Raw genomic sequence first — 11,818 nt, forward strand, 5'->3', positions numbered from 1 at the left:
TTGAAAAATGAATTAAAACCTGTAGTATTTGAAATTCAAAGTGATGTTAAGAATGCAAAAACATTCATTCGTTCATTCTTCATTTTTAGAAGTCATTTTTACCATGCATACGTCTTCCCTAGCTGTTGCTGCTTAAGGGTTTGGTCAGCAGTAAATTGCCTGCAGAACATGTGGCTGCTACTTCTTGAAAAACAGCCTTATCGGCTTGCTGCTTGCTGCTTTTAAGTTTATTTTTTTTTAACAGAATAAACTTGTCAGGGCAGATTACATAGAGGATTGGTTTATACTAAGCCAGTAAGTATCTTCTCAGATCAGTGAAGGTATTGTCGACCCACATCACTAGATCTACACTGAAGTGATGTGGATTTCAAAAGTACTCCTTTTTTTAATCCAAATCAGACCAGATCTTGTTTTCAGCAGAGCTTCACAAACCTGCTCGAGCATGACAGAACAACTGCAGCACAGGCAGGGGAATGAATGTGTAGGACAGGATGGAGAGGCAGGAATCTTGCGGGTCAGCTATGCAAAAAGAAAGAAAACATGGAATATATCATAGTCTGTTACACAGCTCATAGGACTATTCTAACATCTTTCTTATCAGCATTAACACTGGAATAATAGCATAATACTGCCTAGACTGCAAATGGACATTTTAGCAGAGGTATGTAACATTTCCAAGATAAGTGGGAAAATACTTCAAAATCACTGTGAATCACTGAGATAACAGGAAGCTCTGGGTTGACTCACCATACTAGTTCTGTTTCAGCCCTTCACATAATGAGAGTGCAAATAGAATAGGGACCGACAAGAGCACAGCCTCCTTGTCCTGCGAAATAGTACAGGAAAATATTATCTTAAAAAAAAATCGCAGATTAAAATGGTTTTTAAAAGGAAGAAGGACTGGAAGAAACTCTCAGCTGTAAGTGCTGGGTATCAGTTCACCCACCAATGACATGGCTAAGAAAACCCCAGGGGCTTGCCCTGATGGCTGGCTGTGGTGATGGGATCCCTGGCTATGAGACCTTGTGTGGCCCAGGGGGAGACCCTGCCACTCAAGCCCCCAGCCCTACTGTGCCCTGACATTTGCTTTATCTTGAGGAAACTGGTCATTTCTCTCTGAACATACCCATTTGTTTTTCAGGTATTCTTCCTTGCTCTCTCAGCTCTATTTTTATAGAAAATAATAGAAAGAAAGAAAGAAAGATCATTTTTCATGCCAAAGCTCATTAAGCAAACTTGCTTCAGCTCCCAAGCAAAAAGAAAAGGCGGAAAAGCAATGAGAGAGCCTCTTTTTTCCTGTAATTCCATAGCATCCTTAAAGAGCCAACCTGTGAAAAATTATTTTTGTCTGTCTTTTAGTTGCCTTAGTAAAGAGTTCACAGCAATGTCTCAGCATTGTCTTATGTCTTGGCTCAGCTATATGGCAGCACAACAAAACCTTTATGCGTTCTTACCAACGCAGGCACGTGGCATTACGCTATCCCTTCACCAAAGCACAGAAAAACAATGCTGGGGAAAAGATACTCAGAGGTGGTATTCTGAGGTAAGAGACCCATTAAGAAATTTTTAAGTGATTGGTGTTGCACGACTGTAAAGGGCATGAGAAACAAAACACAATTTCTGTAATAAACAGGTCCAAATAGATGGGATTTAATGATATCATGTAGTCAGTGTGATGATTCACTGGTTACTCTGTAGGACATTGCTGTTAAAAGCCCTCCTCAGGGTCCTTTTCTTTCTGCAGCCTTCTTTTATATGACTTAAGCTTGTATTCAGTCTTTTTCCACCTGACAGATTACAGCCAGATTTTTCTCAACTCAGGCCAACAAATAGCTCTGTATTTCCAGTACAGGCAATACCCTTGCACAGCAGCATTTTTCATGACTCACACATAGTCAAACAACAAAACCAGCACAGCTTTATACAAAGGACAAGCTGAAGGGGAAGAAAATGCAGAAAACTTCTTCTATAAAACCAGCTTCTGAAAACTAAGAAGCTTAATTTGCCTGCTCCAGTCTTTTAAGGAGTATCTCCCTTTAACAGCTAGTAAATCTCTGATCTGGGACTCAGCTGTTCATCGCATAAAAATGGCATATGTCACTGAACCTTCAGATGCCTCAGCACCTACAGATATTTTAAACTCATAAGCACTCACAAAAAGTTATGTCCAGATGGCAAAAGACTTAAACATAGTTTCTCTGTCTCCTTGGGACTTGATTATCTCCTGCTTTGCTCTTTGAATTGCTTTCACTGCTTATATCTTCTAATTTATGTCTCCGTAAAGCATTGTCATTTTGGTAAGGTGAGCTATACAGACACCTGTAAGTGGCTGCATAGGATATAAAGTAGCTGAAGATTAGGTCTGTGGTTCCAATCTGTCCTGCAGAAGGAAAAAACAATCTAGAGATGAAAGGACAATAGGAATTACCAGCTGCTAGGACAAAAGATAAACAAAACCATTATTCTCCCATCAGTAAAGAAAGGAGAAAAAAAATTCCGCAGTGACCTCATACACTTCATCTAGGATTGCTTCTCTCAGATCCTAAAATGTAGCTAGCTACATAATGAAAGAAAGTCCATTAGAATGTTGTAAGGAGTTTTTCCTGAAAGCATATGAACAAATGCCATCCTGTTACCTTCAACAGAGTGCTCAGTCACTCTAGCAAACAGCAGTAATTCATTCTGTAGCACACTTACCTGGCACAGCAAGCACAGCAATGCCTATAACAATAGAGCTGAAGTGCTAGGCATTTGCCTCATGCACCTGAAAAACTGGTAGGGAGGTAATTTCTTCTCTTAGTGCAAGAGAGAATGCTACCAGTGCATGTCTCATGCTGTGAGAGGAGTACTGAAAATGTTAATGCCTCTCAATGAGGAAACCAGGCTATCAACAGCTGCCCGTTGAGCCCCTTGCACAAGGAGAGAGGAAAGCATTCCTTTGCCTCCTGGGGGACATGGCAGCCTACCCATAAAACTGCAGCTGCGAAAAAGTTCAGGTTTGTGACTCTGTAATGTATCTAATTGGTCTTTTTTACTGCATCTGTACTGCTATACCTGCAGCAGTAGGCATTTATAGTGTTTGTGCAGAGTTCAGACTTACATATATGCAGCTTATAAAATAATCATGTATACCAGTGCTAGTCAGACTTTCTACATGCTGCTAAGTGGAGCTGACTCAAAGCACTACAGCTATGACCGCTTTCACAAGCCATTTTACTTCAGAATACTTTTTTTCCCCATTAGATCTATCACCCCTGCAAAATTATATCAACATTTTAATTCTCTAAAGGAAAATAAACACATAAATCCCAATACTCCTTATGAAGGATTTAGCTAAAAATGAAAGAAGGGGGGAAAAAAAAAGCCTGCACAAGTTTATAACAGTCAACTTGTTCAAAATGTAAGTTTTGAAGCTATCCTGTGAGAAATTATGATACTAAAAAAAACCTGATTCAGCTGAGTTCATAAATCTGATGATTAGTGTGAAACGTTAACACTAAATACATCTGCTACACTGTCTAGAGGCTGCTCTTTATGGTGAGTTAAAGAAAAGCATTGGACGTATCCGAGGTGCTCTACACATTATCACAGAAGCTTTTTAACAGCTGTAGGGCTACTTTGTCCAGAAGGGGAGTATCAGAGAGCCATGGAAGTTGTAGATCCATTTCAGATACCAAAGTACCGAAAAGGAACATCATCATTAATAAAATGGTTTGACCGAAGTGATGCAATCTAGTGAATACCTTTAACCAGGATCCCAGAAAAGTCCAGAAATGGAAGTGAGAAACTAGTAAGGAAGACGAATGGGTTAAAAGAGTTCAGCACTAAGTCTGCTTGAATGCAATCAGTGACTTCCAGAGGAAAAACACGATAGTTTCTTTAAAAAAACAGTACCTGTAATCCTTTTTTTTCATTACCTGTTTTCATAAATTAAAATCATCTCAAAGTGTTGAGAAATAAGCACTGCATTATCCCAAGGATCTAGATTTTTGTTACTCTTACCCTTAATAACAGGCAAGTTGAAATATTTCAGTTGATACAAATGCTAGTACAGGGCTGATTTTCTTTCTGTCTCTGTATAGACAGTGCCCAGTTTGGAGTGCAGCTCCCTTCCTGGGACTCAGCTAGGAACAGAAATGTAGCATATGGAGCTGTTTGTAGAATCAGCATTGAAATTTAGTCAAGCAACTTCTGTAATTTTAAATCCATTCTGACCCAGCAGAATTATTCCCTTTCTATAATTAAGTTTATCATTGCTGTAATAGGAATCGTATCTGAGGATGGAGAAATGTTACTTTAGCAAAAATGGACGTGAAAAAAACTGCCTCATCAAAAATGGAAAATGGTCAAAGATGTTAATTTTTCAAAAAGAAACTGTAAACAAGTCATCTAAGCTGTTGAAAAATAATGCTTTCACCTGTTTTCACATTATTGTGATTTTACAAAACTATCCTGTAAGCAAAATAGTATATTCTATAATTTACACTTAGCATTGCACCCAAAATAATTTCTGCCCATTGCAACAAAGGCAGACTTTTTACTGCAGCTCCACGTAATGCATCTCTGGGATTCTTAGGCTGCCAGGTGTTTTATATAACATTCTTATGGAAAAAAAAAAAGAAAAAAATATACTCCATTCCTATAAAAATAGCAGGTCTCGTCATATTAACACAGTCAAAGCAATCTCGTATGCAAAAGAAATGAAAATAGCTACAGCAGCTCGATAAGGAACAACCAGTATAGGAAACAAAAGAAGCCAACATAAGGAATAAATTTTGAATTCTGAATAAAATGAGAAGTTCTGATTAACTTAAAATTTACAGAGTGTGAATGCCTCACTGATTGCCAGTGCTATCTGACAGCGTGTGCAACAGCCAACATAACTTACGGACAGGAAAAAACATTTCCATATTACACATCACGACCAGTTTCAGGTAGGCAACTGTCACTGCCAGAGAGGGAATGGTTAGTACAAAAAAAAGGAATCTGTGTAATGGCTGAGGTTGCAGCCTAAGAAAGCTACATGCAAAGGCTTTCTCGAATGAATCTCCTCTCTTCCCCACAGCATGGAGTTATATACATGGACCCATGCTCATTTATAGAGAGGCAGCATAGATCCATGAGAAAGTGGTTTTGTACTAATCCAAAAATATAAATGAGCCTGAGTGTATAAATATCAGACAGGTTAGATTTCCAGACCCAGAAATGTTTTATTATAGCAGGTAAACAAGACAACCAAGATACAGAAAGTCAGTTGTAGGCTTAACAAACTAAAAATACTCCTATCAAAATTCGCTTGACATCTCAGCTTTAAAAAGTCCCAGCCTTTAGCAAATATAATTTAAATGAAAAAAATATGATTTGTTCAAATCTACTCCAAGATTCGACATAAGGTTATTTTTTAAATTAATTGAATTAAAAACTAGTTCTATTTCCCATCCAACTAAAGACCTCTGTTATATACAATTAACACATGCCTTGACAAATTTAGCTCTCTTTTGTTTTGAAGCTCAGCATTTGACCTTTTTCCATGCTCAGTATTGCTTTCTACAAATTAACTTTATTTTTAGATTAAATAATTACAGCACTTCTTTTTCTTTTCTTCCAAAAAGCAGCTGCCATCAAAAAGTAATTATGGGATATTCTCCCCATTCATGTTTCACTATTAAAAGTATTGCTGGAACAATTAATAAACCTTGTTTAAGATTACATTTGGCAAGGTAAGACTTGAGATTTAATAAGCATAACTGAACTTATATGTCATTTTTACCATATAGACTGAGTAGAAAAATTTAGTCAACAAGAAGAAATGCTAATTGTATTTTTTCCCTATTTCCAAGGGAGATATTTTGATATTATATCTAGAACATTCATTTTTGAGTAGTGGCGTTCTACTTATCAAGAGTCTGCAAACAGTATATATTTACCTTGTAGAGACACCGTGAATATTGAGGACAAGAATATCTCTGTAACAAGGAAATAGTTAGAAGCCCTACAAAGTGCCCTGACCTGAGAATTTAGTTACTTGCAATGAATGAAATGCCTGGAACCACAACAAGGTTAGCATTTGCTAAAGTGTTGGGCTTTTTCTGAACGAAACAATTCATCTTCGCACAGAATCTGAATTCACATGCTGATGGATTATCCATTAGCCTATTATCAATTAACCTGAAGAAATCAAAGGACTTAAACTGAGGAAGAAATGAATTAAAATTCTTTTGAGGAACCTGGAAAAGATTTGAGATAACAAAATGATTGTTCTAGCTTTCACACTTAGTAGTGCCAGTGTAAATGACAACAATAAAACCTAAGAATTACTTCATCCTATCTGAACTGGGAAATAATTTAATTCTGAGCCTGCAACATAACTAATTCTGTAATCAGGTGAAAACATTTCTACAGAGCTTCTACTCCCATTAAAAACATGTGCAAAATGTCACATTACCTGTGGCTTTCAAGACCTTACAGCATCATCTGTCTCATGCACATCTTGGTTAAAATGCTGGTCCTAGTGTCTTTTGTGACAGCTTTTCAAATATATTTTCCCTCTCTACTTACACAGGCTCATTTTCTACACTGGCCAACAGATTTTAAAAATAATCGCACCCCATCCAGGGCAAATATATAAATAAGCAATGTCCCATCAGCAGGCACCATGCAGCTGGAGTTTATTTGGGTTTTTCACAGAGGTATAGGAAATCCATAATGAAGTGCTGAGAATTAAGGCACAGCACAAGCTTCAGTGATCCATGGGATTTTGGGGAACTGTTGTTGCCTACCAAGTCAGTAAATTCTTTAGCTCATGAAACTGTGGCCAATAGCCCTGGCACTCATCCTGTGCTCCTGGAAGGCAGTAACATTCTGTCACTGAAAAGAAGCACGATTTTAAGAGCATTCTTGAAAATAACAAACCCTTTATTCTGCCTGAAACGTATTAAAGATACCTCTATGTGAACATAAAATACAGGTCAAGATGTGATCTGAGAAATGTTCATGGGGCAGATGGCACATACACAAGGCAAGGAGTCAGTTGTGGCCATGCAGGTCTCTGTATGTGAAGGAGAAGAAGAAAAAAGTTGAACACCCTGGTACAGAGCTGAGAGGCACTCAGAGCTTTCAGAAGATGCAAGTGATGGTGCCACATCATGGTTGTCAAATTGCCCAAGGAGCTGCATACTTCTCAGGCAATCTGTGAAACCTCAGTTGCTAAACAGGACTGACAAAGCATTGCAAGCTCTATTTGATCACTGTCACAAATTCACTAAAGCAGACAAAACTTGTCCAGAAAGGTCCATGATGGCATGGTCAACATTTTTTCCTCTTTGCCTTTGAAGAAGAAAGGTAATTTAGTTCTGTTGATCATGAGTGATGTTAGTAACATTTTAAGTTCTTCATTGATTCCAGAAGACCCAAGTTTGATTGCCTCTGAAGTCTGCCTCTGAAGCCCTTTGTTAACTTCAGGCAGAAGAATGAATTTTTTTTAATGATACTAAGTATCTGCAAAATCATAGAGATACATGCATGAAGAAGAGTCTTAGAACAACATATCCCATGGGAGTGATGGATGTCACATCAACTTTCAAAAATGTCTGCCCTCAAGAATAAGGGTCAGAGAGAGGGGACAGATCATTCAAGAATGTTTGTTAATGCAATATGCACATAATAGTCCCAAGTCTCAATACCCTCTGTACAGATCATACATGAACTAAAGGGAATGCTTTTTGGTAGGTTTGCTAGATAGCAGGTGCAGCTTTCAAAAACATCAAAAAGGTTTAGAAACCTTGGGAAACTTGGGCTGCTTAATAGCAGTCATTTCTGAAGATAAAAGTTAGAAGAGCTTTTATCTTTACTGCAGATTTCAGTCTGAGGCTAGACATAGAGAGAGAGATACTTGTAGCTCTAGCCACAGCTACAAAGAACAGTATCTGGCAGTGTATGCATTATATAGTTAGTTTTCCATTGGGTGGCTCCACTGGATTCAAGGTATGCTAAAATACTATTCTCTGAAGGAAGAGTAAGAACACAGGATTCTGAAACAGATCTAGCCAGCAGTAGATCTCCTAGCAGCATTAAATGAAATCTTGTCCAAGGCCAGTCTTTTTTCTCTTGTATTTTTCCAGCAGTTGAGTTTGCCTTTGTTCTTATGCAGCTCTGAACTGTGTCTTGGCAACACGAGATTGACAAAGTGAAGGCATTTTTCAAACTAATACTAAATGATGGACAAAATGCCAACTGACTAGATTTAGCTGTCATGGCATATAGAAAATCTACCTCCGCTATATGTAAGCAATAAATTATGATCCTTTTAGTACTTTTTGAGTTTCAGTTGAAAACACAGTGAAGAACAAATGAATTTATCCTGCCCTTTTTTAGCTCCCCTATTATCTTGCCTGGATTGCAGCGGTTCTGTAGAGGTACATGAGTTAGCAGTTTGTCTAAGCATGTCGGAAAGAATGTGTTGACTGAAAGGAATAAATAAAATACTGAATACAAAAAAGAGAGAAAACTTCTTTTCTGTCACTGTAGAATGGTAAATTTAAAAAAATAAAGTTTTACTTGCAGCCTCAAAAATGCCAAGGAATTATGCAGCTCCCATTCATTTGAATAGGAATATATAAATATAACAAGTCATACCCCTGTATTTGTGCAACTACTAAAAACTTTCTTTTCCACATTAAAATTACTATTAAATACTGATTTCCATTCAAGAAAGCACTCATGGCTTAGTATCATTTAGTCCAGCTTAAATGCAGCCAAGACCATCATGCCCAGTGTGATCAGTTGTCAGTTATGGTAAACAACTACTATCAGCAACATCTATATGAGAAACAATAAAGCATATACAGCACTGAAAACGTCAGTACAATTTTTTTTTTCAGTGTGACCTAAAGATGATTTAACTATCTTAACAACTGCTTCCCCGCCATTTTCCCCAGCAGCACATTAATTTTCAAGTTTATTTACTTGGTATTCGCATCCCAAACTTCAGAATATTTTAACCTAGTCATAAAAGAAACAACTCTTGCCAGCCTGGATCTAATTTCATGTCATAAATCTCTTCAAGCAGGAAATCCTCTGGAAGAACACCTTTGATTTGTTATCTTGCATTGCCTCCATTGTAGGCTGTGATGCTGCCATCTTTTCCCCACTCTTCTGTGTTTCCAGCGATATATTTCTTCCACTTAGGGGAACCTCTGTATCTCTGTGTCCATAATGCCTTGAGGTTATACACAACTGGAAGCTGTTTTTTCCAATTATTTCTTTTACCTTGCTCTACCTTTTGCCCTTTTGTGGGTATGAATTGTCGGAAAAAGGGTATGGGGACTGAGAGTCTTAGTCTGAACTGTAGGCTGTGACTGTTCTGCCCCAAATGTGAGTCAGAGCAGTCTCAGTTAGTTTCTGCTGCCCTCAATATCCATGAAATAAATTGCAGGTATATATGGTTCATTCTCAAACTAGTATTCCCTTCAAAATGTTCCATGTTCATGCCCCATTTTCTGTAGAGGCCATCTGCACCGAGAGAAGGGAAAGAGCTTCATAAAGCCATTTTACACCCTATAGGGCATTTTTGCTCTGAATATGGCACAGGGAGGCCCTAATGAAACAAAGAAACCATCGAAGGAATTTTTCTGTAGGACTTTGCAGGATGTATATTGTGCAACTGCATTTCTAACAGTTTATTCAATAACATCAAGCATACACAATGGTTCTGAAGTGTATTACAAATATATGGGAATCTAAAATTAATGTGTTTAGCATTAGATCATCTACTGAACTTTAAAGGCAGAAAATTTTTAATTTCTTAATAAGTATTTTAATAATTATACTCAGATGGCCAGAGAAAGTCATAACTACAATTGGTTAAAATCAGAATTTCTCCTGGAAAAATGTTCAAGTACTTTTTCTTGTCACTTGTTAGTATATTGTAGGGAAAATAGACCAAAAATATATCTAAAAAAAAATCAAATATTTTCTGTTTCTCCTTATGTTCAATACCTACAAATTTAGGCATTTCAGAAATTTGTCCCTTTTATTCATATCTGTCCCTCTGTTTGGCCACAGAATATAAATGGACCAATTAAGACCACTACTTCACTTCCATTTTTTCCCATTCTTTTGACATCCTATGATTGAAATCTTTCAGATCTAGAATATGAAAAGGGGTGGTGTGAACTTGTAACTGTTTTACTCTGTTTTTAAAACCTTCAAAATACTAAGGATGCATGATTTTGTTTTCAAACTTCAGGCTGAAAGAGAAGCATATTTCAACAGAGAATCTTTTCACGGTAAAATCTTTCAAGTGAAAAAAATTGGCTAACAGTTCTCACGTTCATAGTACTGAAGGTTTTTAAGCTCTGATTCAGAAGTACCTCAGCCACAAATCAATGGAGTTTGGGAAAAAATATTAAAGAGCTCGTGTTTGAACAGAATGTAATGTCTTTCTTCATCAAGCTGTGTTGGATACAATAAGGAACAATATGCTGGACTAGGCAGACTTTTGCTCCGATGCCGTAGCAAGAGTTTGGCTCTTTTTCTGGCACTGAAGTTCTTTCCAGTTTACATTCAGAAATAATGAACTTAATGGGGCAGACCTCAAGCCTTATACAACACTGAGCTGATAATTATATCAGACTTTACCATGTAAAATACATTGTACTACCCATAAAAGATACTAAGATAGTTCAGCCCAGTGACATTAACTTTCCATGGTTAGCTGGTGATGACACATATGCTTCACTATTGCACTAAATCATTAAAGCTAGCATACTTTTAAGCATGCAAATTTGGACAAAGAAATCTGAGGCCTTTTGATCCTGACTTTAATTAGTGTAGGCAAGTTTATTGTTTATCCTAAGTATGCACTTTTGTTTTCTGAATGTCATCCAAACATCACTACCCACCTTGAAGTACTACAGCTAGCTCCCCTCTTCACTCAATTTTACCCTTTTTTGAAACAGAAGTGTCTTCTGTAGCCGTTTTGCTTGGGCAAGTCTTTGCCTAAACTTTGTAAAGTTATTTTAGTCTTTCCATATAAGTCAGCATACAGCTAGCCTCCAAATCACTTTTATTGTTCCTTCCTTTCTTTCTTCTCTCTTTCTTGTAATTTTTTCCAGTCATAGGATGCCAGAATGGAATGCAGTATTTCAGGTGTAGTCATCGATGCTAAAGGGGAAGGAAGGTATCGTCTTCCTCCTTTGCTGACAGAATATGCCACCTCCACAAGAAAATCACTGTATCCCTTGTTCCTCCCACTCTCTTCAAATCTCTACAAATGCATTCCTTTCAAAATGCTTCAGACATAGTAACCCAGAAAGATGCAAAGAGTTGAGCTAAAACTGGAGAAGGATGGGAAGGCAAAGCAAAACAGGAAGAGTTCAGTACAACAGGACTGTATAAACCTACATGTGTCATGGTGGTCAAATGCAGGTAACAAAAGATCAACAATCATGGAGGAAAAGAAGCAGGGCACTGATTCACCAAGCTTTTTAATGTTGTGTATTCAATTATACTTGTGGAGGAGAATCCTACCCAGGCAGTGAGGTTGCATTTTACGTCTGCTTTGTCACATCGTAAACAACGACACAATGTGTAAGACAGGGGAGAATCAAACCCCATATGTTCTCAAATCTGCTGAGCCTTTTATATGCCTTTTTTTTTTTTTTAATGGGGAATTCATAAAATACAACTCTTTCCTACAAAGACTTCCAGTTTCAACAGATGAAAATGTTTTCATGAGAAAGGCTTTCCATGGAAATACTCCTGACTTTCAGTCCTCTGTGGTTAGAGCTCCCGCAGCCCTGAGTGCTGGAGTCAGCCA

The sequence above is a fragment of the Corvus hawaiiensis genome, chromosome 3, assembly GCF_020740725.1.
Source record: "Corvus hawaiiensis isolate bCorHaw1 chromosome 3, bCorHaw1.pri.cur, whole genome shotgun sequence".
Lineage (NCBI taxonomy): Eukaryota > Metazoa > Chordata > Aves > Passeriformes > Corvidae > Corvus > Corvus hawaiiensis.